Source organism: Sceloporus occidentalis, unplaced genomic scaffold (assembly GCF_023333645.1).
Source record: "Sceloporus occidentalis isolate IW3139 unplaced genomic scaffold, rSceOcc1.0.p SCAF_7, whole genome shotgun sequence".
Taxonomy (NCBI): Eukaryota; Metazoa; Chordata; class Lepidosauria; order Squamata; family Phrynosomatidae; genus Sceloporus; species Sceloporus occidentalis.
This window is the reverse complement of record NW_028316987.1, coordinates 78,027,377-78,048,142: the sequence shown is the minus strand read 5'-3', so window position 1 is coordinate 78,048,142 and position 20,766 is coordinate 78,027,377. Positions and strand designations below refer to the sequence as shown.

Here is a 20,766-nt window from a genome sequence, read left to right as displayed (position 1 = left end):
CTAGTTTTTGTTCCTTCTTATCCGGTTCATATAATATTGCATATTTTGCACTAGTAATAGATTAAACCATTTCAGTATTGATGCATATACTAAAATGGGTGTGGCAATTCTTTGGCATTCTAGGTGGGTTCTGGGCTACAGTTCTTGTAATGCTTTAACATTGGTCACGCTGGGTAGTGGATGAGAGCTGTAGGTCAAAATATCTGGATTGCCAAAGATTCCCAATCTCTGTGCTAACACATGACTCAGGGAAGCTAGAAATCCTAGAAGAAATGAAGCACATACACACAGCAGTACTTGGTATATGTTGGCTAACCATTATCCAAGTGTGTGCTCCCATAAGAAAGTCAGAAGAGCACTGGTGGCACAGTGGTAAAATGCCTGTACTGCAGCCACTCACTCACAAACCATAAGGTTGCAAGTTCAATCCCAGCAAAAGGGATCAAGCTTGACTCAGGCTTGCATCCTTATGAGGTCACTAAAATGAGTACCCAGATTGTTGGAGGCAATTAGCTCACATTTTGTAAACCACTTAGGGAGTGCTTAAGTGCACTGATAAGTGGTATAGAAATGTAATTGCCATTGCTATTACTATAGAAGGGGCGTCCAGGAGGAAACTTAGCACACACCAAAACAGGGTATGTTGATAATCAGACAATTGGAATGCAAAAGCAAGAAACAGAGCAGATCCAAACACAGTAGGAGAATTTGGCCTAGAATCAAGGTGGGGGGGGGGAGGCAGGAGAGCACTTGAAGAATTTTGTGAAGCCAACACATTCTTCTGGCAACTGTATATGTAGACATCAACAGATGGCCAATATAGAAATCAAATAGGTCACAGATTATTTACATAACTTTAAAGTTAGTAATGATATTAAAATAGTTAAATGGTTGTCATAAATCAAATGGAGATTTCACGTTCCAGAATCCTCCAGCCAACACAGCCACTGGCCATGTGGCTGAGGGATGCTGGAAGATGTAGTCCAAAATGGTAACATTTCCAGGCTCTAGCGCCAGAGGACTATTGCTTTCAGGTCCTCATTGTCAACTTTCCAATGCTTTGCCATGGATGGAAACAGAATGTTATCTCTCCATGCCATAATACCACTGTCTTATACTTTCCTGTATTTTTTAAAATTTCCTGCCTATGGTGGATTCATTTCCTATTAGCAGAGCTTCTGCCCTCAGTCTGGCATCACCATTTATGTTATCTATGTGGAGCAAGATCAAATTCTCTGGCAGGAGCTGGATGGGTTTCCTGCCAGCTGGACATGCCAACTTTGCTCCAATCCAAATCCATAGAAAAATTCATCAGAAGGCTTAGGCTTGTAATAGGAGGAGAATACAGCCCTCAACATCAGGACCTTTAAATAAAAGTGAGCAGTCGTGTGCCCTGATTAGCCCATATTTCCATCCATAACAGCTATATCTTCAAAAACTTGCTGCAGAAACACCTGGCTTTTAGGAGCCCAGGCAGGCAGGCTTCCATTCTCCTAGGGAAAAAAACAATGGAGATCAAGCTTCAAGCCTCTACCTCACACATGCCGGAACCAGCAGCAGCTTGTCCCACCACAGCCCATTTTAGCAACAAACGAATTTGTGAACAGCGTTTGCATTTATGAAGTTGGTTTTGAGCCAGAATTTATGAAGCTGGTTGTTGAGCAAATATTTGCTGATCTCACACCGATGAGAAACAAGTGTCCTTTTGTGCCCAAGGAGAAACAAAAGCCATCCAACTTAACTTTTCTGGGAATGCTATATCAAGCATAAGCATAAGCATAACAAAAGGAGGAGGGAAAGATGCATTTATAAATTTAACCCACCTTTGGATGCAACACTGGCATTGGCATTGGCCAGCTCATTTCTTTCAAAATCCTACTAACCTGAGCTCCACAAACTTGTTACCTTCAAATGGTTTCCAACCTATGGCAACCCTAAGGCAAACCTATCATGAGGTTTTCTTGGTACGATTTACTCAGAGGGGTTTTTAACCTTTGCTTTCCTCTGAGCGAATGTGACTGGCTCAAGGTCACTCACTGTGTTTCCATGGCCAAGTGGGGACTTGAACCCTGATCTCCCAAAGTCATTGTCCAATGCTAAAACCACTACATCATGCACAATTTTTACAGGGGGCAATAGCCTTTTGTCATGCCAATATGAGCAAGATGGTAACTTACAAGTAATCACAGGCAGTGCTAATACTAGCAACCAAGCCCAAATACAGTCATTGCTGATCACATTTTCACTGTTATTTTTAATATCCATGTTTTTTTGTCCAAGGAATTCAATGTGGTTTACACAATATTCCCCTTCCTCTCCATCTGATACTTCCACCAACTCTGTGATGAAGGTCACGATGACTGGCCTAAAAGCACTTAATCAGCTTCATGGCTGAGTGGGGACTAGAACCTGGATTGTCAGTCTCAGTTCAGCACTCTAACTACTGTACCAAACTGTCCCCAGGGAAAAGGCTCAGATCAATGCTCTGCCCTGGGTTTCCCAAGCCTTATTGCATTAGCAAAGAGAGATGAAACAGAGCAGGAGAGAACCAACTTTCTCCGCACCTCTCTACATGCCCTTGGAGGACTTCTGTTCTCCTTCCAGAGAGAGATGGTCATAAAAGTGTACCTTTGTCAAATGGATTTTTCCAGTGCAACAGCAACAAAAGACATGCTTTTACTATCGTCTCCTGGGAAGAGAGTCATGAAGAAAGCTGCTACTCTCCTGCTCTGTTTCAGCTTTCTTTTCTAATGCAATAAGTGTCTTGAGAAATCCCTGGAGACAGTTTTTCCTCTTTGCATCCAACTTTCACCAGATAAGCCAAAGAAATGGTCATTAGGCCATGCTGTTTCTCAGGTTACTTCCAATTCCCTCACCTGTGGTTTGTCCAGAGTCCCATAAATACCATTTGGCAGAGCCAATCATGAAAGAAGATAGAAATCATTGTCCAACACATAGAGAACCACAGGTTTCCTCTCTGTTCGATCCTCCACTTGGCCATGAAACCCACTGAATGACCTTGGGCAACTCACACACTCTCAATCTTAGGGGAAAGCAATGGCAAACCTTCTCTAACAAATCTTGCCAAACAAACAAACAAACAAAACACAATAGGGTCGCTATAAATCAGAAATGACTTGGAGGCACTCAACAAAAAATCTTTTTAAAATGGCCCTTGTCCCATGCCTTTTTGTGCAAGCTACAGAATTCATAGGTGAAGCTTAATTTTGTCCCAGCAAAAAGGGGAAAAAACTCATTTTTTTAAAAAAAGAAAGAACTAGCAACCAGTCTTCGCAAGAGAGGTGGGAAGGCAAACAATGCTGCCTTCAGAGAAGTGGGATGAAGACCATTATGTGTCCTTAACCCATGGGGAGAAGTAAATATCTCATAGCTATTAAATGAATAGTTTGAAAAATGGCAGTGAAACAGCTGATATCTGGCAGAAATATGGCTTGGCTTGTATGTGGGAGTTAGGGTTGGAGTCTCCTATGCCGCATGAGAGACTCAGCTATAATTCCCACTTGGCTGTATGCTTTTATTACACACGATGAGTTTTATGAGTCACTTGATGCCAAGTTATGTACTGGGCCTGTTCAAACTCAAGATAGATGAGCCACACCATTGTCTTAACCATATTCCAGCTCTTTGCTCTTGATCCCCCTAACACAGGCACCTAGATTTGTCAGTGCTGTTCCACCTTTAGCTCTCTTTGACCAGGGTCAGTTATTTTCCTTCCTTTTCAGAGTACAGAACCTATTGGGCTTCTTAATATATTCTTTTACTTTCTTGTCATCTGCTAATTATTTTAGATTAGGAGCATTTAGGCAGAATTTTGAGGAGAGGGCATATAAAATGCCTAGTAGCGCCATGATAAAAATGATAGTGAAATGATGTTGATGATGACAACAACAGTTGTGGCTAAGCTCATAACTAACAGTATTGCACTTTTGGAAATGCCTTTATGTTTATATGCTTCTAGCAAGTTGCTCAGCTGGGGATAAGAGATACTAATAGTGTGTAACACATCCATCAACATTTCACAGATGAAAACAGGGGCACATGTGGCCAAGTAACATCAGTGCAGTCAAGACAGCAAAAGCTATTAATAAGAAGGGACAAACAAGCTAGAAGAGGCTGCGGGAGTGTGCTCTTGCATGGGCCTGTTGGAAAGGGCAAAATTTATCCTCCTCTTCTCCTCTGCCCCTTGCTGAATTAACTGGGTGCAAACTACTTTTGTATTTTGTACATAGTGTGCAGTGATTTAAGTAAACTGAGGACCAAAGAGGGAAATGGAAGGAGAGAGAAACTGGGGCATTTTAAAAGCAGCTGAAAAAGAGGGATGACAGAAGATTAATTGGGACTATCTCTGCCAAACTGGGACAGCTGGAGGGTTTGGCATATTCTTAGTGGGTTCTTGGTATTTGCTGGGATTTGGTTCCAGGATCCCTATGGATACCAAAATCTGTGGATGGTCAAGTCCCATTAAATACAATGGTACAGTAAAATAGTGTCCTTCATATAAAATAGCAAAATCAATGTTTGCTTTTTGGAATTTATATTATTTTGGAATTTGAAAAAATCCATGGATATGGTGGGCAACTGTAAAACCCTGTAAGTTCAGTAGATGCAGGTTTGGAGCTGACACTATACTTGTGAACCTACACATCTGGTTCCACTTAGCAATGTTAATAAGTGTGTTAATTTTTCATTCAAGCCTTTTTATAGTTTTCCTCTGTGGCCCTTGAGGCCTGGTTTGCATTTCAGTACATACACTCTAACCACCAAACAACTGAAGGCTACCATAACTAACTTATCACATATGTAGATTAAATATATAACTGTTCTTCCCCAGCTCCCACTCCTATTTTACATGGTAAAATTTCCAGGAGCTGTTGTTGTATCACAGGCTTAACATATCCTGCTCAAAACCAAAATTGTCACTATCTCTTTGAGAAGAAAGTAAATGGCTAGCCACCTGTTTAGAAAAATGTGTCTCATTTAAAAAAAAAATTGAACGACAGGAGTGGCCAATTTTTGCACTGCCATAGTGCAGACAGAGGGCAACTGCTGTGCAAAGAAGGCACATTCCATGGTAACACTTTGCTTTAAAAAAAAAAAAAGCAACATTTTTGACCCCGGTCATGCAGTGATTAAATTTCTTAACAGCTTTACCAGCTTCCTAAACATTCTTTCACCTGTGAAACACCGGAGCTTGTGAATGGCAGAGAAGCCAAGCAAGGAATTATTTTGAGAATGTGCTTTTTGGCAAACTATACAGGTTTATTTACTGCTCCTCAAACGTGAAGCAAAGTGCACTTACCTTCCAGTCCTTAGAGCTACACTTGATCTTAGCCAAAAGGCTGAGAAGTCCTTAGATCATTTACTTCAGAACTACTATGAAGACACACCCCGCATGAATCTTCTTAGTAACCTTAAAAAACTATTCTCAGACCATCAACGGGATTTACATGCATCTGTGTGAAAACCTCTTTCTCCCTCTTTCTACCTTCTTTCTCACTTTAGTAATGAGCCTCTAAAGCGTTGTTGTGTTCTGTGTGTGAAAATCATTTGTGCATTTGCGCACTTTTGCAGAATGTGGATGTTTAATCATTATTGGGATGGAAATACATATGGTCCCCATGTGCTAAACTCCTGAATCATATTAAATACTTTTGAATCACCTCTTTAATAGTAAATCAGGTGTATCCACTCACAATTAGAAGACAATATGTAGCTGCAGAGGATTTTATTTTGTTAGCAGGTAAGAAAATTTACATATCATATTCCTTAATGACTGGACATCCTGCTTCAGTGAAATTCCAAAGACAGGCAAACAAAAAGCTACTCTTTGTGTACCTCTCTGTAAATATAAATAAATAATGACATATAAATGCCTAAGAAGAATTAGGGGTAACCAGAGATGTTGCCCAAATCTAATACATCCCCAGACACCTACAGATTCTACCTTTTGCTGGTATGATAAATGGCTGCTCTGCCTCCCCCCACCCCCACCCCATTTTAATTTTTTTTGCTTCATCTAAACTAGTCCTCTTTAAACTGCTGAATGGTCATAAGAAAGCAATGGTAAAAGTTGTGGTCTATGATACTGGGAGGACGTTAGGTTTAGGAAGCCTTAACTAAAACATTTTTGTTTCATCTAGTCAAATCTCAGAGCTGTTTAGGTAGTCTTCCCAGAGATTAGTCCCTAAACAAGGGACTAGTAATTAAGCTTTACAAAATCTGATCATCTAGATCAGAGTTGACACTGGGTAAGTTCTCAGGTCCTCTCTGTACTTCAATTAAGATGCAGCTGATAATTTTAACAATTTTTTTTAAAATGATTCCACTTTTTTTTGGTTTCACTTTTCAGCCAGGAAGCAAGGAGTTCTGGGAAAGGAAGGGGCCAATATAATCCTCACAAGCGAGTCAACAAAAGTTACTAGTCTGCTTACAACATATACTTATGTAGAGTGAAATAAGCCCCCCATAAACTATGTATAGATCTGGCCTATATTTGTAGTATTTGGATTTTTAAATGTAGGCAAATTTTATCACAACAGTAGCTAGACAGATAACATCCATGGCCAATTTCTTTGATGCAAGTGGCAGGAGGGATGGGACGTCCACTTCCTTGCCAGAGAAGTTTGTCTACTTTTCATAGTTTGTGAATTACACTGATCTGCTCATGATAATTTTATCCTTGGCTTTTAACAACAGAAGGTATGTGGGCACCGTTAGGCAGGAGCAGAAAAGGAAAGTAGCAACCTAGACATCAACTAGCACCAAGTAAAAAGTTTTGAGCTTAAGCCAAATTCATTTAAGGAGTTTCACAGAACAAAAGTTTTCCATCCCATCTGCTCTTCCTCCAGTCAGTCCCCCATGTCACATTGTTTAGGGAGGCTCCTGCCACCACTACCTCATGCCCAAAGAAGTTAAACAATGAAGTCCTGGAGTTTGTGACAGAACTTTTTACCAGCTAACAATGAAATGTGGCAGAGGCAGGAGGAATAAACCAGCCAAAATATGTTTCCATTCCCATAGCGGTTGGTTCCAAACTTACCACCCCAGATAAAATGTATTATAATGCTTTCAAATGTAATCCCAGAATGGGATGGGGCAAAACAGGAGATTTACTCTAACCTCCAGAGCCCGATCCAGCCTATATAAATATGAGATAACCACACCATAGGTAAACATATCATTCCTTTGTTCCTCAGTCTTTAACATTTCAGGAAGGCTTAGAATACTCTACAAAACTGCCCTTTACCCAGGTTCACCCAAATAAGATATCTGAACCTGAGAATTTTTGGAATTACTCAGTAAAATCATATATATCATGATATGCTTGCATGTGCATGAACATCAGTTGATTTTTCATCACTGGGATCTAGCGCTTTAATGTGCAATCTGACTCCACAAAAAGAGCACCCAAACTGAGTTGTTATTCTGTCTCGACTACTGTACCTGTGATTGCCTGAAAATTGTTGTTGTTATTTGTCATTAAGGTTTTTTATTGTTATTTATATACCGCTATTCCAAAGATCATAGCGGTGAACAGCAAGTAAGCTAATTAGCAAGTAAGTTGTTATTTGTCATTAAGTCTTATGGGGACCCTGTGAACAAGAAACATCCAACAGAACATTAATCAACTACCCTGCTCACATCTTGCAAACTCAGGGCTGTGACTTGAGGGTTCAAGGCTTGTTGGAATCAATATTCAATGCAACAATGTCAGCCTACTGAACAATTGAACAAATTAGCATGTATGGGTGAATATTCCACAAATACTGCCATATATCTGAAATGACATCAAACACGCCTCTTACCAGCTTGCTGTGATAAAGTATATTGTTGTTTATGTTGGTCATGTGTTATATGATACAGATTTCACCCAGTGTGCTTTTTGTAAGTAAGGAGAATGCTTAACTGTAGATCAAGACACGAAAACATTCTAATGTGATTCAAGCTGTTTATATCTGTATGGTATAGGCAGTGTAGTGTTGTCGTTTGAACGTTAGACTAGGGAGACTATTGCACTTCATTTTTCACCCAATCCGGGCACTGGCTGAGAATTGGTTTGAATGCGTGAAAACAGGTGTTATTGCACAACAAAATCCCGCTGATACTGCCAGGAGACTACAAGCCATCTCCCAGCTGTGTTTAGCCCATCAATTTTGAAGTATGGCAGCTTTCCATCCTTGCAAAATCAGAGGGCTAAGCATGGTTAGGAGATGGCTTATAGTCTCCTGGTGGCATCGGTGGCATTTTGCTATGTGATAACACCCGTTTTCACCCGTTCAAGCCAGTTCCCAGCCCATGAATGGATCGAGGAAAAAATGAAGTGCAATAATCTCCTAGGACTCGAAGAGGCCAGAGTTTGAATCCTCACACAGTAATGGAAACCCCCTAGGTGACCTTGAGCAAGTCGCACTATCTCAGCTCCAGAAAGCAATAGCAAGCACTTTCTGAACAAATTTTGCTGAGAAAACCCCAGAATAGGTTCACAGTATGTGTGTGTATGCCTTCCAGTTGCCTGTTGACCTATGGAGATGCCATGAATTTCATAGGGTTTTCTCAAGCAAGGAATACCCAGAAGTGGTTTTACCAGCTCCTTCTCACATTAGAGTTGTCATGCATTGAAAACAGCCTGGAGACAAATAACAAATATCTACATGGTAGGTGGTTGGACTTCCCAGGTCTGCCATGAAACCCATGAGGTAACCGTCACATGCTGTCAGCTTCCTCTGAACAAATCTTGCCAAGAAAACCCCATAATAGGTTCACTTAGAGTTGCCTTAAGTCCGAAATTACTTGAAAGCACACAACAGCAGCAAAAAGGATTGGACTAAATGCCCCTTGTGTCCCTTTCCAATTCTGTGATTCTACTTCATGATTCTAAGTACATGTAAAGACCTGTATAGCATTAATCCAGCACTTGCCCACTTTAATGCTTGATGTTCATCTTGTAATCTGAGCATGGATAATGTTATGTGGGTGAAGGGGAGAGGAAGTGCCAACTTTCTTAAAAGTACCCTAAGTCAGAGAGTTTCTCACTAGGCTGAATAGAGAAAAAGTGATTTCCTTATATGTGAGCCTCACAAAGGAATGAATGGTTGAGAAACTTAAGCAGGGAGTTTGTTTCATCCACTGGCTATGCTCCCTTACTGGAATTTGGCTATCTGGTTGGGTGATCTGACAGAAAGCTTTCAAATGCAGCCATATGAGAACTGCCAGATTTCTCTGCCCATATGATAAAGCAGTTACAGACCCATGAAACAGCAACTCTTGCACTTTTTCCCTCTGGTAAGACACTATGTGAACAATATGCTTTATTCATTACTTCATGCAGCTTGAGGATCTTTCAGTACAGTCTCTATAAATGTACTCTGACTGTGGCTTACTCCCACGTGCAGTTCTTTCATTAGATCTGCCACCACTAGATTACTCAACACTTGAGCTTAGTTTACATGTGTGCATGCCATGATGCAGTTGAGTAACCTACATTCTGAACTTAATGGTTCTATGTGTGGGGTGGGAAGGTTTTTTAGATGCTAATATATATCTTTCCATTTAAAAATCTGGGAAACCTGCCCTGCTGTATTACCTTGCTTCATATCCATTCTATTACACAGGGCCCTGGACTTTTTCTGCCCTTGTTTAGTGCCTATCTATATAAACTCTGTTTGGGACAATGTCAGGGAATACAAAGGCTCTATCTCGCTCTCTCCCTTTGGATTATTTTGACAGCCAAAGGAACCTCCAAGTTCAGAGGTATCTGTTGGAGGATAACAATGGTTAGGAGTATTGTCTCCATACTTTGCTTGTGGACGTCCCCGAAACATCTGGCTATCTACTATAGCAGTGGTTTCCAACTTTTGGTCTGCCAATGCCAACTTGGCCAACAGTCAGGAATGATGGGAGCTGAAGTCTAAATCATCTGGAGGATGAAAGTTTGAGAACTACTGCACTATGGGAAATACATTATGATTTCCTTGATCCAGTAAGGCTCTTCCTTGAACTTAAAATGCACACTGGAATGTTTGAGTGCTATGATGGGCTTTGACAGAGACAAATTAGATCCTGACATACCATGGGCTGGACATACCATGAATCAGGATAAATCCACTGCCTTAGGCTGGCAATGTAGAAACACAGCAAAATCACATCCCCACTGCTGGTCAACCTACCATCACTAAGAGAGCTCAGGCAGCAAATGCCAGAGACAGGAAGAGCCTTAGGACTTTATCATACCAGCCTGCTGTTCCACCACAATTGTGCTAGTTTAAGAATGGAAGCATACCAGTTTGGTATCATTTCTTATGACACTTTCCCCTGTGATAGCGTTTTGGCAATCCATGGTCTCATTATCTGTTTTCCACACTGCCAAATTCCACCCTGTGGGAGGAAGGGTGGGAATGAATGATCACGCTTGACAACTGCCTCCCGAAGCTGACTGCTGTATGACAGCAGCCAACTTTGGGAAACTATTGGTGGCTTGAATAACCAAGTGGGAGTGGAAAGAGGATCAAAGTCACACACACTCATACCACATGACTGCCTGAGAGGCAGAACTGCATGGAAGGGACCTATCACTTGAAGACAGGAATTGGAATAGCAGCGAGATTGAGAACCTATTGACAGATTTTGTCCATCAATGAAAAAGTGCATTACTGCAACAAAGGAATGCAAGGCGGCAGCAGCAGCAGGACTGACACAACCCTGTGTGATAAGTATCAGTCAAAGATGCTTTTATCCTGTTAAAATTCCACTTTTTAGTCTCATGTGGTAAAGTCCTAACAAAAGGGGGGCTTGCTGTGATTGGCCATGATTGTCTCTGGATAGCTGGACCAGCCATGTTCCTGCCATGACAGTTGATGATTCTCTAGAGAGTCAGCCTGGCTGAACTGATAAGCATGCTAGCTGGCTGAGTGGATAAGCATGCTAGCTGCTTTCCTACTAAATAAAATGTCACATGGCACTGAAAAACATCCAACATGGATCTCCACCAGTCTGCAAGTGCCCAGCTCTGAGAGGTCTTTATTTAGACGAAAGTATTATAGCTGGAGTGGCTATGAAGATTGTTGCCTGAACCATAGCAAGACAACCAGTTTCCTTCATAGATTTCTGTAGTAAGAAGAAGAAAAAGAAGATGGTAGAAGCAGTAAAAAAAAAAAGGAGGAAGGTTACAAGTGCAAGACATCATTGTCTGAAATCCCATAAAATTCAGGGAATTAGGCAGATAACATGTCAAAAGTATTATCTAACCTCTTGTCTTCAAATAGCATATAAGTTTTTGAGCTGCCAGTGCAAAAACATAGGAGCACCATGGGCCTTGTTTTTGTGTTCTTGCAGTGCTTGCTAATATAGGGATTCCCCAGCCAGCCACAGTTTGAAGGCATAAGGGATGCAGAAGGAAGGTCATCTGCATCCATGTGGTCAAAGAGGCCAGCTCAACTGCAGCAGCCCAGGCTGCTGGGTGGGCAACATTTCGGAAATGGAATAATTTTCATTTAAAAATAAGCTACCCTAACTATCCTCATGTCAATACACTTGAGATTTGAAGAAGAACATGAGCTTAAACTCAGGAGGGAAGTAAATTATTCTCTATTTTGCAGGGTCATGCTCAGTCTCAGCATCGTTCTCTGCCAGCCAGCACAGAAATGTGTCCTGTATAAAATATGCACACACATGGATACAACAGGGAACAGAATAAAAAAGATGAGCATGAGAGTGAACAGTTCTGAAGATTAAAGAGCTTTGCGGTCTTCTGTATTTGTTACAGAGTTTGTTTTCTGCAGCTGGCAGCTGTTCTGCTACTGTGGCACTGCACTCACTCTTTCTAAGGGACCATAATTCCTTCTAAAATTACCAGGCAAAGATGCTTTTTGGGAACAAACATTTCCTTGGGTCCAAATGAAAAGGGTCCAAGTAGCAATTTTCATTGAGATCTGAGGACAGAGATCTGGCATTGGTTGGAAACAAGAAAGCATCTTGTATTGTTAAAAAAATAATTATGGTTTCTTTTTTTAATTATGTTGTTTGCAATAATTATAGCAGTGATATGCTATCCCCTCCTTCTGTCAAGTTCAAAGTCTTCAAGTTTAGAACAGTTAGTCACATGGGGAGATAAATAATACAGTGCTTGCATTCAACAAGGAGGGAGCACCCTTACCAGCAGCTGGCTGGCTATGGCCTATTTTTGCAAATCTACAGGGAGACGTGGATGCCAATGTACCCCAGGACATGTCCCTGCTTAAAAACTGCTCTGTATCCTTTGCTGTAACCCTCAAGCTGCAACACAGCTGAAAGAAACAGCACCTGAGTAATAAGCCAACACCATCCAAATGTAGCTATCTAGCTTGAGAGAAACTGGTTATGCATTGTGGCTTTATTTTTGTGAGAAAATGAAATAATCTAATTATCTTTTAGTTGGAATCCTGGGATGATTACAAACAAGAAATTATCTTGACAAGCTAGATGGCAACACCCCTGGGAATGCAATATGGCTGCTTTTTGTGTGTATAGCATGTATCATGACTTCCCAAAACTTCTTACAAAGCATTATTTTGCTCCACAGTTCAAACGTACTTTTCAGCACATTGACTGAGAAACTGAATTATAAATCAGGAATCCCCATTTAAAGGGGTTATCCAAAAGAGGTCATTTTGAGTATTTTGTGCTGTACCTTTATTTGTTTACTTATTTACCGTATATCCATTTCCACCCCAAAATTGAGACTCAAAGCAGTTTAAAAATTAAAAGAATACAATTAAAACATACAAAGGTGATAATTAAAATAGAATTAAACTGTTACATTATTAAATTACATATATTAAAACACAAAAAGAATAAACAAAACACAAGAATAAAATGCAGTTTATAAAGATAAAACCTACTTTAAAACTGTACAATTAAAACAGTACAACATCCCCAGACAGTTCTTTAAAGATTTTAAACACCTGTCTGAATAAAACTATCTATCCTGCTGACAGGACAACAAAGAGGGGGCCATTGTGGTCTCTGCGGGAAGGGAGTTCTAGAGTCTAGGGGCAGCCATGGAAAAGGCCCTCTCTTGTGTCCCCACCAACCGTGCTTGTGATGCTGCTGGGCCTGAGAGAAGGGCCTCTCCTGAAGATCTCAGAGTCCAGGCCAGCTCATATATGGTCTACCCAATATATATATATATATGGTCTGCCAAACAGCCTGGACCTGAGCCATGTGGGGCTTTATAGGTCATAACCAGCACTTTGAATTGTGCACAGAAACAAACTGGAAGCCAGTGAAGCTATTTCAGCAGGGGCATTATGTGGTTTCCGAACACTCTTCAAAGGCAGCCCTAAGTAGAGTGTGTTACAGTAGACCAAATGGGATATAACTAAGACATGAGATGTAACTAAGGCATCTTAAATAATGGGTGCAGTTGGTGCACAAGCCTTACATGTGCAAAAGCATTGCTGGTCACTGCAGTAACCTGGGCCTTCAAGTTCAAAGCTTAGACCAAGAGTACACCCAACTGTCAACCTGCATCTTCAAGGGGAATGTAATTCCATCTAACACAGGCTGGATCCCTATTCCCTGGTCTGCCTTCCCCAACTAACCAGAAGTACCTCTGTCTTGTCTGGACTTTAATGCTGCTTCTTGTCACTTTCTCTCTCAAATGCTGTTACATTTTCCACCAGGCTTTTTATTTATCCAAACTTAGCTAGTGTGAAGTCATCCCAATTATAGCAGGTCTTTCTTTTTTGTAACTTTCTTTGTTGGTGATACATCACTAAAACAGAGAAATAGAAGGGAGGGGGTAACACCATTACCATAATGCTGCCTCAGATTTTCTTTAAAAAAGCAACACTTCTCTATATTAGAGCTAGATCACCAAGGTGTATCTTCTCCTCTGTCCTTCTCTCCTACTGTTACTTACTGTTTCATCATTTCAGGTTGGAGACCTAATGCTAGTTATCTTATCAGCCGTGAGGAGGCCAAGACAGGAGGGGATGAAGCAGAGGTACTATGAGCCAAATGATTACTACACTGACTAGCAAGAGAATTTAACCTTCCAGAGTGGAGAGTTTTTCTTTAAAAATTAAAAATAAAGCAGACACCCCTGAAGCTGTATACTATAAAAATTCCAAACTAAAAGTACAACTAGAAACAGGAGGAAAAGTCAAGAGCATCAGGGAAATTAGATATATGCACCACTAACACCATAGCCCACCTCAACAGTAAATGTCCCCAAATGAACTGAAATAAATCTTTACAAATGACATTATCTGAACTATTTTCATTACAATTTTTTTAACTATAGTTCTTCATTAGGAAGAAAACGTGGGTAAAATGTAGATCTCGTTATTAACATAGTGTGTGGTTGGTTATTGGGTAGGGGGCCCAGACACAAGAATAATACTTTTGGCCTGTCTAGATGAAGCCCAAAGTCTCATCCCTCCCTATCGCTACATTATTTAACAAGACAGTCTTTCAGCCTTAGATCCATGATATGATGTCCACAATATTGATTCATCATGAAGAACTGCTGCAAGGGGAGATAATATATTGAGACAATGTACATGAAGATGGAAGTGGTCTTAGATCCACTGGATCCAAAATCTTCTCAGCCCCACAGTAGGCCCCAGATTGGTCTTCTTACCAACACCACCTAGATCTCTTCCTTTCATAAAAGGGGACTTCAAAACAACAACAACACACACTCCAAGAACCACAGGAAGAAAAGGAGTCACCTCACATCTCCTAACCTGTGTGCCATGAAACAAAAGGTCTCTGGTTCCAACAGTAACCCTTCCATTGACAATCTCCTCCCTGCTACTTAGGATTGTGCTTTCAATTCCTTTAGGTCCCATTCCTCATTTAGGTGCCATCTTTGATGTGGAACCAGATTTAGGCATGGACAATGGGCTGCTAAAAGTGGACTTCAGTGGCAGCCACTCCAGCCCCTGGAAATGTAACACAGAAGGAAGTCAAGAGAGGTAGAAAGATGTAGGCTGTTGGAATGGAAGGGAATCATCTGCCCAAACAAAGCACCTCTGCCCAATATTCAGCAGTCACCGCTTTCTTTCTGCATTACAAAATCCATTCTGAAGGATGCCTTGACCCTTCCTCCTCCTCACTTTTGTTTAACACTAGAAGGGCTGGTATGGAGAGGCGAGGGAAGAGATGTCTACTTCCAGTGGCTTAGTTTAATGTTCCTAAAACAGTTCTTTATGAAGTGCTAACTGGACTCTTTTTCCAGAAGCTGGAACTTGTTTCTCAGGTTTCCCCCCCTTCCTTCCCAGACAAGTACCCCAGAAATATATCTCATTAGCTAATGTTCACAAATTCCTTGCTTATTGGAGATGCTGTGAATTTTTTACTTATTTAGTAATACCATTTTGCACTTGACTGGTACAATATAACAAGCTGATACTTTACTGAAATATGCCTTGGGGACCCTCCAGTATACACACAGCAAGGGAAACTCATTTTCAGTCTAAACCCAAGAAGTGAAATGCTGAAAAGTATAGCAGTTTTTCTTCAACCCTCTCTTAGATCTTTCTCAGCAGGAAATAATTACATGTAATACCAATTTCCTGCAGAATCTCACAAATCCTTCTCTACAGGGATTTCACCTTTCAGTGGTCTCTAGATTACAGTACACAGCATCTAACTGGAACAGTAGTATGAAGCCAGAGCTGCTGGGCAGTTATTTATACAGTATATGTATTCTATCATCATGCTCCAGGAAAGATGGAGTGATATGGCTCATCTTTTTAATGCATCATCTTTGTAAACATGGCCACATAGCCCGAAAAACCTACAAAAACCTAAAAGATACATTGTATCATACATCCCGACAAATAAGGACCACCAGACTTGTCCTTCTCAGTATTAGTCCAGTGTACTTATTTTCAAACATTCATTGGGGGCTGTGTCTTGTAAAACTACCAACAAAACTGGGTTTCTCGAAGCCCAGCTTTTTACTAACTCTGCTAAGATGGACATGAGTGGAACAAGCCATTTGGACCCACCTCCCTTCCTTAAAAAAGAAAAAAAAGACAAGAGGAGTTTGGAACGTTCCAGTAAAAGGCATTCTCCCATAAACAAAACCCTCTCCTTAGTCTTGGAGGTTAATTTTTTAAAAGCACTGAAGCATGTGGTCCTGTTAAAAATAGCATGCCTTTCAACATTTTATAGATGAAAAGTGGGACAACATCAGAGTGTGCTCAAAATGGCAAAGGTTACTGATGATAAAGAACAGGCAAGTTAGGAGATGCTGCAGCAGTTTACTTTTCCCTGAGTCTATTGGAAAGGGCAAGATTCTGCCCCTGTCTCTGCTCTCCCCTCCCTCTAGTGACTTAATACAGTGCAAACTACTTTCATATTTTAAACTTAGTTTGCACCAATTGGAGGATGAAGAGGAGGTTAGTTTGCAGCAGATGAGGATGGAGGGGGGAAAGGGGGGAGGGAGACAGAGAAACTGGGACATATAAAAAGCAGGTGAAAAAGAGGGATGACAGGTTATTAATCGGGACTGAGTTGTGGCAACCCATCTGTTGAATGCCTTCTGCAGGAGAATTTGCCTTGCATCATCTTCATTTTGGTGAAAACTGGAAAGCTGATCTGCTTTTTTTTTCCTTTTATCTCTTCAAGAACATAAAGGAAACTGTGTTGGGTCCAAGAGTGGTCTATAAAAGTGTAGCATCTTGTTTCCCATAACTAGATGCTTCCATGAATCACACAAGCAGGATATAAAGCAATTGATTTTTCCTGCCACTTCCTCTAAATCCAGAAGTTTCATATATCTATTTCATGTATTACATTTTGTAGTATACAATACACATTGCCATACACACGGCCTCCCTGCCAACTCCCTACATGGCTATCAAAGCCAGAATGTAAAAAGTATTTCATCAACAAGGGCTTAAAGTCTGGAAGCTAGGGCATTCTCATAGGCTGCATCTGCCCTGCAGAAATAATCCAGTTTGACACCACTTTAACTGCCATGACCCAATGCTATGGAATTTGGTGAAGTGTAGTTTGTGCTGGCACCAGAGCAGAGCCATGATAAGTGGTTACAAGTTGGGAATAATTTGAAGGCGTACAACAACAATATTCCAAGCTTCAGGAAAAATTCCAAAGCCAAAACTTCTGGTTCCTTATTTCAGATAAAGGAGAATCAATTTTAATTACTTTCTAAAGTAATTTTCTCAAGCAATAGTCAACATTAATGTCAAGACATCATCTTTCACTGTACCTGAGGACTGGGATGTAGCTAGCATAGGAAGCACAGGGCAAAATGTCACACATACAAACACATACACAAATACACAGAACACCTGCCAACTGCCTGACCCTCATCATTCTGTTGCTTGAGAAGGCAGCTTTGCTCTACCTATAGGTAGGACCATCCTGCTCCTTTATCCGTGAAATGGAAGAATCTCCAGGCTCTGATGGCTATGAAAACAGGGGTGAGAATTGAAGAGGGTAAAGTACAATTACATGTTCCACACATCTTTAAAACTCTATGTGTATGATCCACATATCAGTAGGAGGTTAAACAGACTCAGAAAAGCTGGTATGTCTGCAAAGGGATTAGTTACATAACTGAAATACCAGATGAGTGGGTTCTGTCTATGTTTCTACCTGAAGCATATGCTCTGCTCAGTCCCTCCCACAACTTGATTGTGAGAGGGCTGGACAGGTTATTATTTATGTCAGCACTAACTGGTAGTACCAGTCACACCTCTTCAGTAAGGAAGATAGATTCAAGCCCAAGCATTCTTCCCCCACAACATATGTATATGATGTGATAATACACATCTGGTACTGAACAGACATTGGAACTCTGTTATATGTTTGTCATGCAGCTCAGGGCAGAACAATCTTTACAACTGTATATATTACAAGATAGTACTTTACAATAAATCAATCACATGGCTTATAGTTTAAAAAAAAATAAATTCAGATTTTTTTTTTTTTAATAACTGCAACTATCAAGAAGTTAAGAAAATGCTTATAGATCAAAATCCTTTTCCTAAGGGCTACTTCACACACTTATGTAAGGTGTGCCATACTCTCCAACTGTCCTGATTTGGAAGGATCAGTTCCAATTACCAGCAGTCCTCTGTCATCCCAGTTTTTCAGCTGCTTTTCCATTATTATTATTATTATTATTATTATTATTATTATTATTATTAACCTTTATTTATAAAGCGCTATAAATTTACACAGCACTGTACATACAATCTTTTTAATTGGACGGTTCCCTGCCCTCAGGCTTACAATCTAAAAAGACACGACACAAAAGGAAAAGGGAGTGGTGGTGGGGAAGGGGCCTTTCTAGTAGGATAATACATATAAAATACATAGCAATACAGGAAATGCTTCAATAAAACAGACAACAAAAGAACATCAAATAGCAAGTGACAATTATGCAATGCCTGGGAACGCTTCTCTGAACAGGATGGTCTTCAACTCGGTTTTGAAGCTGGTTAAAGAAGTGATGGCTCTTGCTCGCGGGGGAAGAAGGTTCCAGGAATGAGGGGCAGCGAGTGAAAAGGGGTGAATCCGAGATGGGGCAGAGGAAATCCTGGGCTGGGACAGTAGACCTTGACTACCAGAATGGAGGGCCCTAGTGGGAAGGCGAGGAGAAAGAAGGTCTGATAAATAAGGGGGGGCAGCCGAGAGAGGGCTTTAAACGTCGACAGCAGGAGCTTGTACTGAATGTGGAAAGGGAGGGGGAGCCAGTGAAGGGATGCCAACACAGGAGAGATGTGGTCAGAGCGGTGGGCAGATGTGATAATGTGTGCAGCTGAATGCTGGACAGAAATTAAAGGACGGAGGTGAGAAAGAGGAAGCCCAGCCAGGAGGATGTTACAGTAATCGAGTCATGAGATCACTAGGGCATGGACCAGGATCTTGGCAGTAGAGGTGGAGAGATATGGTCGGATTTTGGCAATATTGTATAAAAAGAATCTACAAGCCTTGGCTGTGGTCTGGATCTGAGGGATACACGACAGAGAAGAATCAAAGATAAAACCAAGACTGCGGGCTTGCTGGACTGGTTGAATAGAAATATCCCAGTTACTTTCTCCCTTTGCCCTCAACTCATTTCAGTTGCTGCAAACTGAGTTCTAAAAGCAAAAAGGCATTTGCATTCAACTCAGCAAAGGGAAAAGGAGAGGAGGAAGAGGTGGAATCTGCTTTTCCCCAGCTGAAGTTAGGGACAGGGTTCACCTCTTATTGGTTGTAGGAAAAATTTCAACAGGTATTACTTCCACAAAAAGCAACACCTATTTAATTTCCCTCTTCTGCACAACCATTAAAGGAAAGGAGCCCTGTCCTTTATTCCACCTTACTATGGACCCACTATAGGCAAAAGCAAACTCCTACAGCCTCTCCTAGCTTGCATGTTCTTTCCCACTAACTCAATAACAATAACCTGAATAATGGGAGTCCACCATCTGGTGGACTACAGGTATGGATGGAGCAATAAAGGAGAGATGTTGGGTTGACATTTGACATGGTGGTGGTGATGATTACCTCATCCATCCATTCATTTATAACACTTCTTTATCGCCTCCCAGCCCACAAGACAATCCTGGGGCAATGAACAAATAAAAATCAATTACAACAATACAAAGAGAAAGATAAGGAATAAATAAATAAATAAGTATTCCTTGTGCTGCTTGGTGGAGAGAGGGAAGATGTTCCCTTTTTGGAGTTGGGTCTGGAGGGTCCCCTGGAAGAAGGGTGCTTTGGTGGTGATAGATGCCATGATATGATAAGCATATCATGGTGGGTTGGGAGTGGAAGAAAATAAGACCCCTTTCTTCTCCCCCCCAAATGGCATCCATGCTTCCCCTACTCTGATGCTTCTTCTCCCTTGGGGGGTTGATCTCTGTGGGGCCATAATATGTGGCAGAAGGCAATAGTCTCCTTCCTGGCCAGATTAGGGGAGGATAGTTGGTTCTGGGACCAGATGAGGCACTTTCCTGAGAAATTACTATTATGGGATGCCAGAAGGGCAGAGAAGCCATGAGTAGGGCAATTTTAATAGGGGGAGGAGGCCTAGGTCAGAGTCTCTGCTTCCCAGAGGCAGAAAAGGTTGAAGTGGGGGGACAGAAAAGCCTCTTTTCAACCTCCTTATTGCTGGAAGGAAGGCTGGAGGAGAACTCTAGAGTTATCTTGGGGGGCAGAAGACTTTCTTGTAGGGGAGAAAGACAAGTAAAGGCTAGTGGATGGAAGAAAATAAGTGTCCAACCTTCAGGGGATTTGGAGTGAGTGTAACTGGCAGAGAGAGACAAGACTGGGAGGCAAGGAGAGGGTACCAAAACACAGAGTCCTCCCCACTCCAACCAACCCCTAGCTGGTCTCCCTTCCTTCTCCAGTCATATTTTGGGGAGGGGGAGGTAGATGAGAGAGAGCTTTCCTTGGATGTACTTGTGGCACTGAAGAAATGCCACACTCATTTAGCCTTTCAGGATGATAGCAGCTCCCTTTAAAAATGCCTTGATCCCTTTCCTCTTTATATATATATGTGTGTGTGTGTGTGTGTGTGTGTGTGTGTGTGTGTGTGTATTCCGCTTTGTAATAATGCTTCATAATATATAATCTGCTCCATAATACATAACCAAAACAGGGTAGTTTAATTATGTTTTTAACTTTTGTATGTTTTTGTGTTAATTTTATACCCTTTCTGGGATAAAGGTGGCATAGAAATGAAATGAAATAGTGCATACACACACACACACACACACACAAAATGCAGCTAACAAA

At 41.1% G+C, this 20,766-nt stretch overlaps 1 protein-coding gene across 3 annotated transcripts in view; it reads right to left on the bottom strand.

Moving 5' to 3' along the window:
• LOC149310003 (junctional cadherin 5-associated protein-like) overlaps positions 1–20,766 on the bottom strand; it is an 85,018-nt gene that overhangs the window by 41,780 nt on the left and 22,472 nt on the right. Inside the window, exon 2 of one of the 3 annotated variants that reach the window (XM_089533448.1) lies at positions 13,608–13,771. The exons of the other annotated variants lie outside the window; for them this stretch is intronic. The gene's annotated coding sequence lies outside the window, so the exon portion shown is untranslated. The remainder of the gene's footprint in view (positions 1–13,607; positions 13,772–20,766) is intronic. 3 annotated transcript variants of the gene reach the window in all.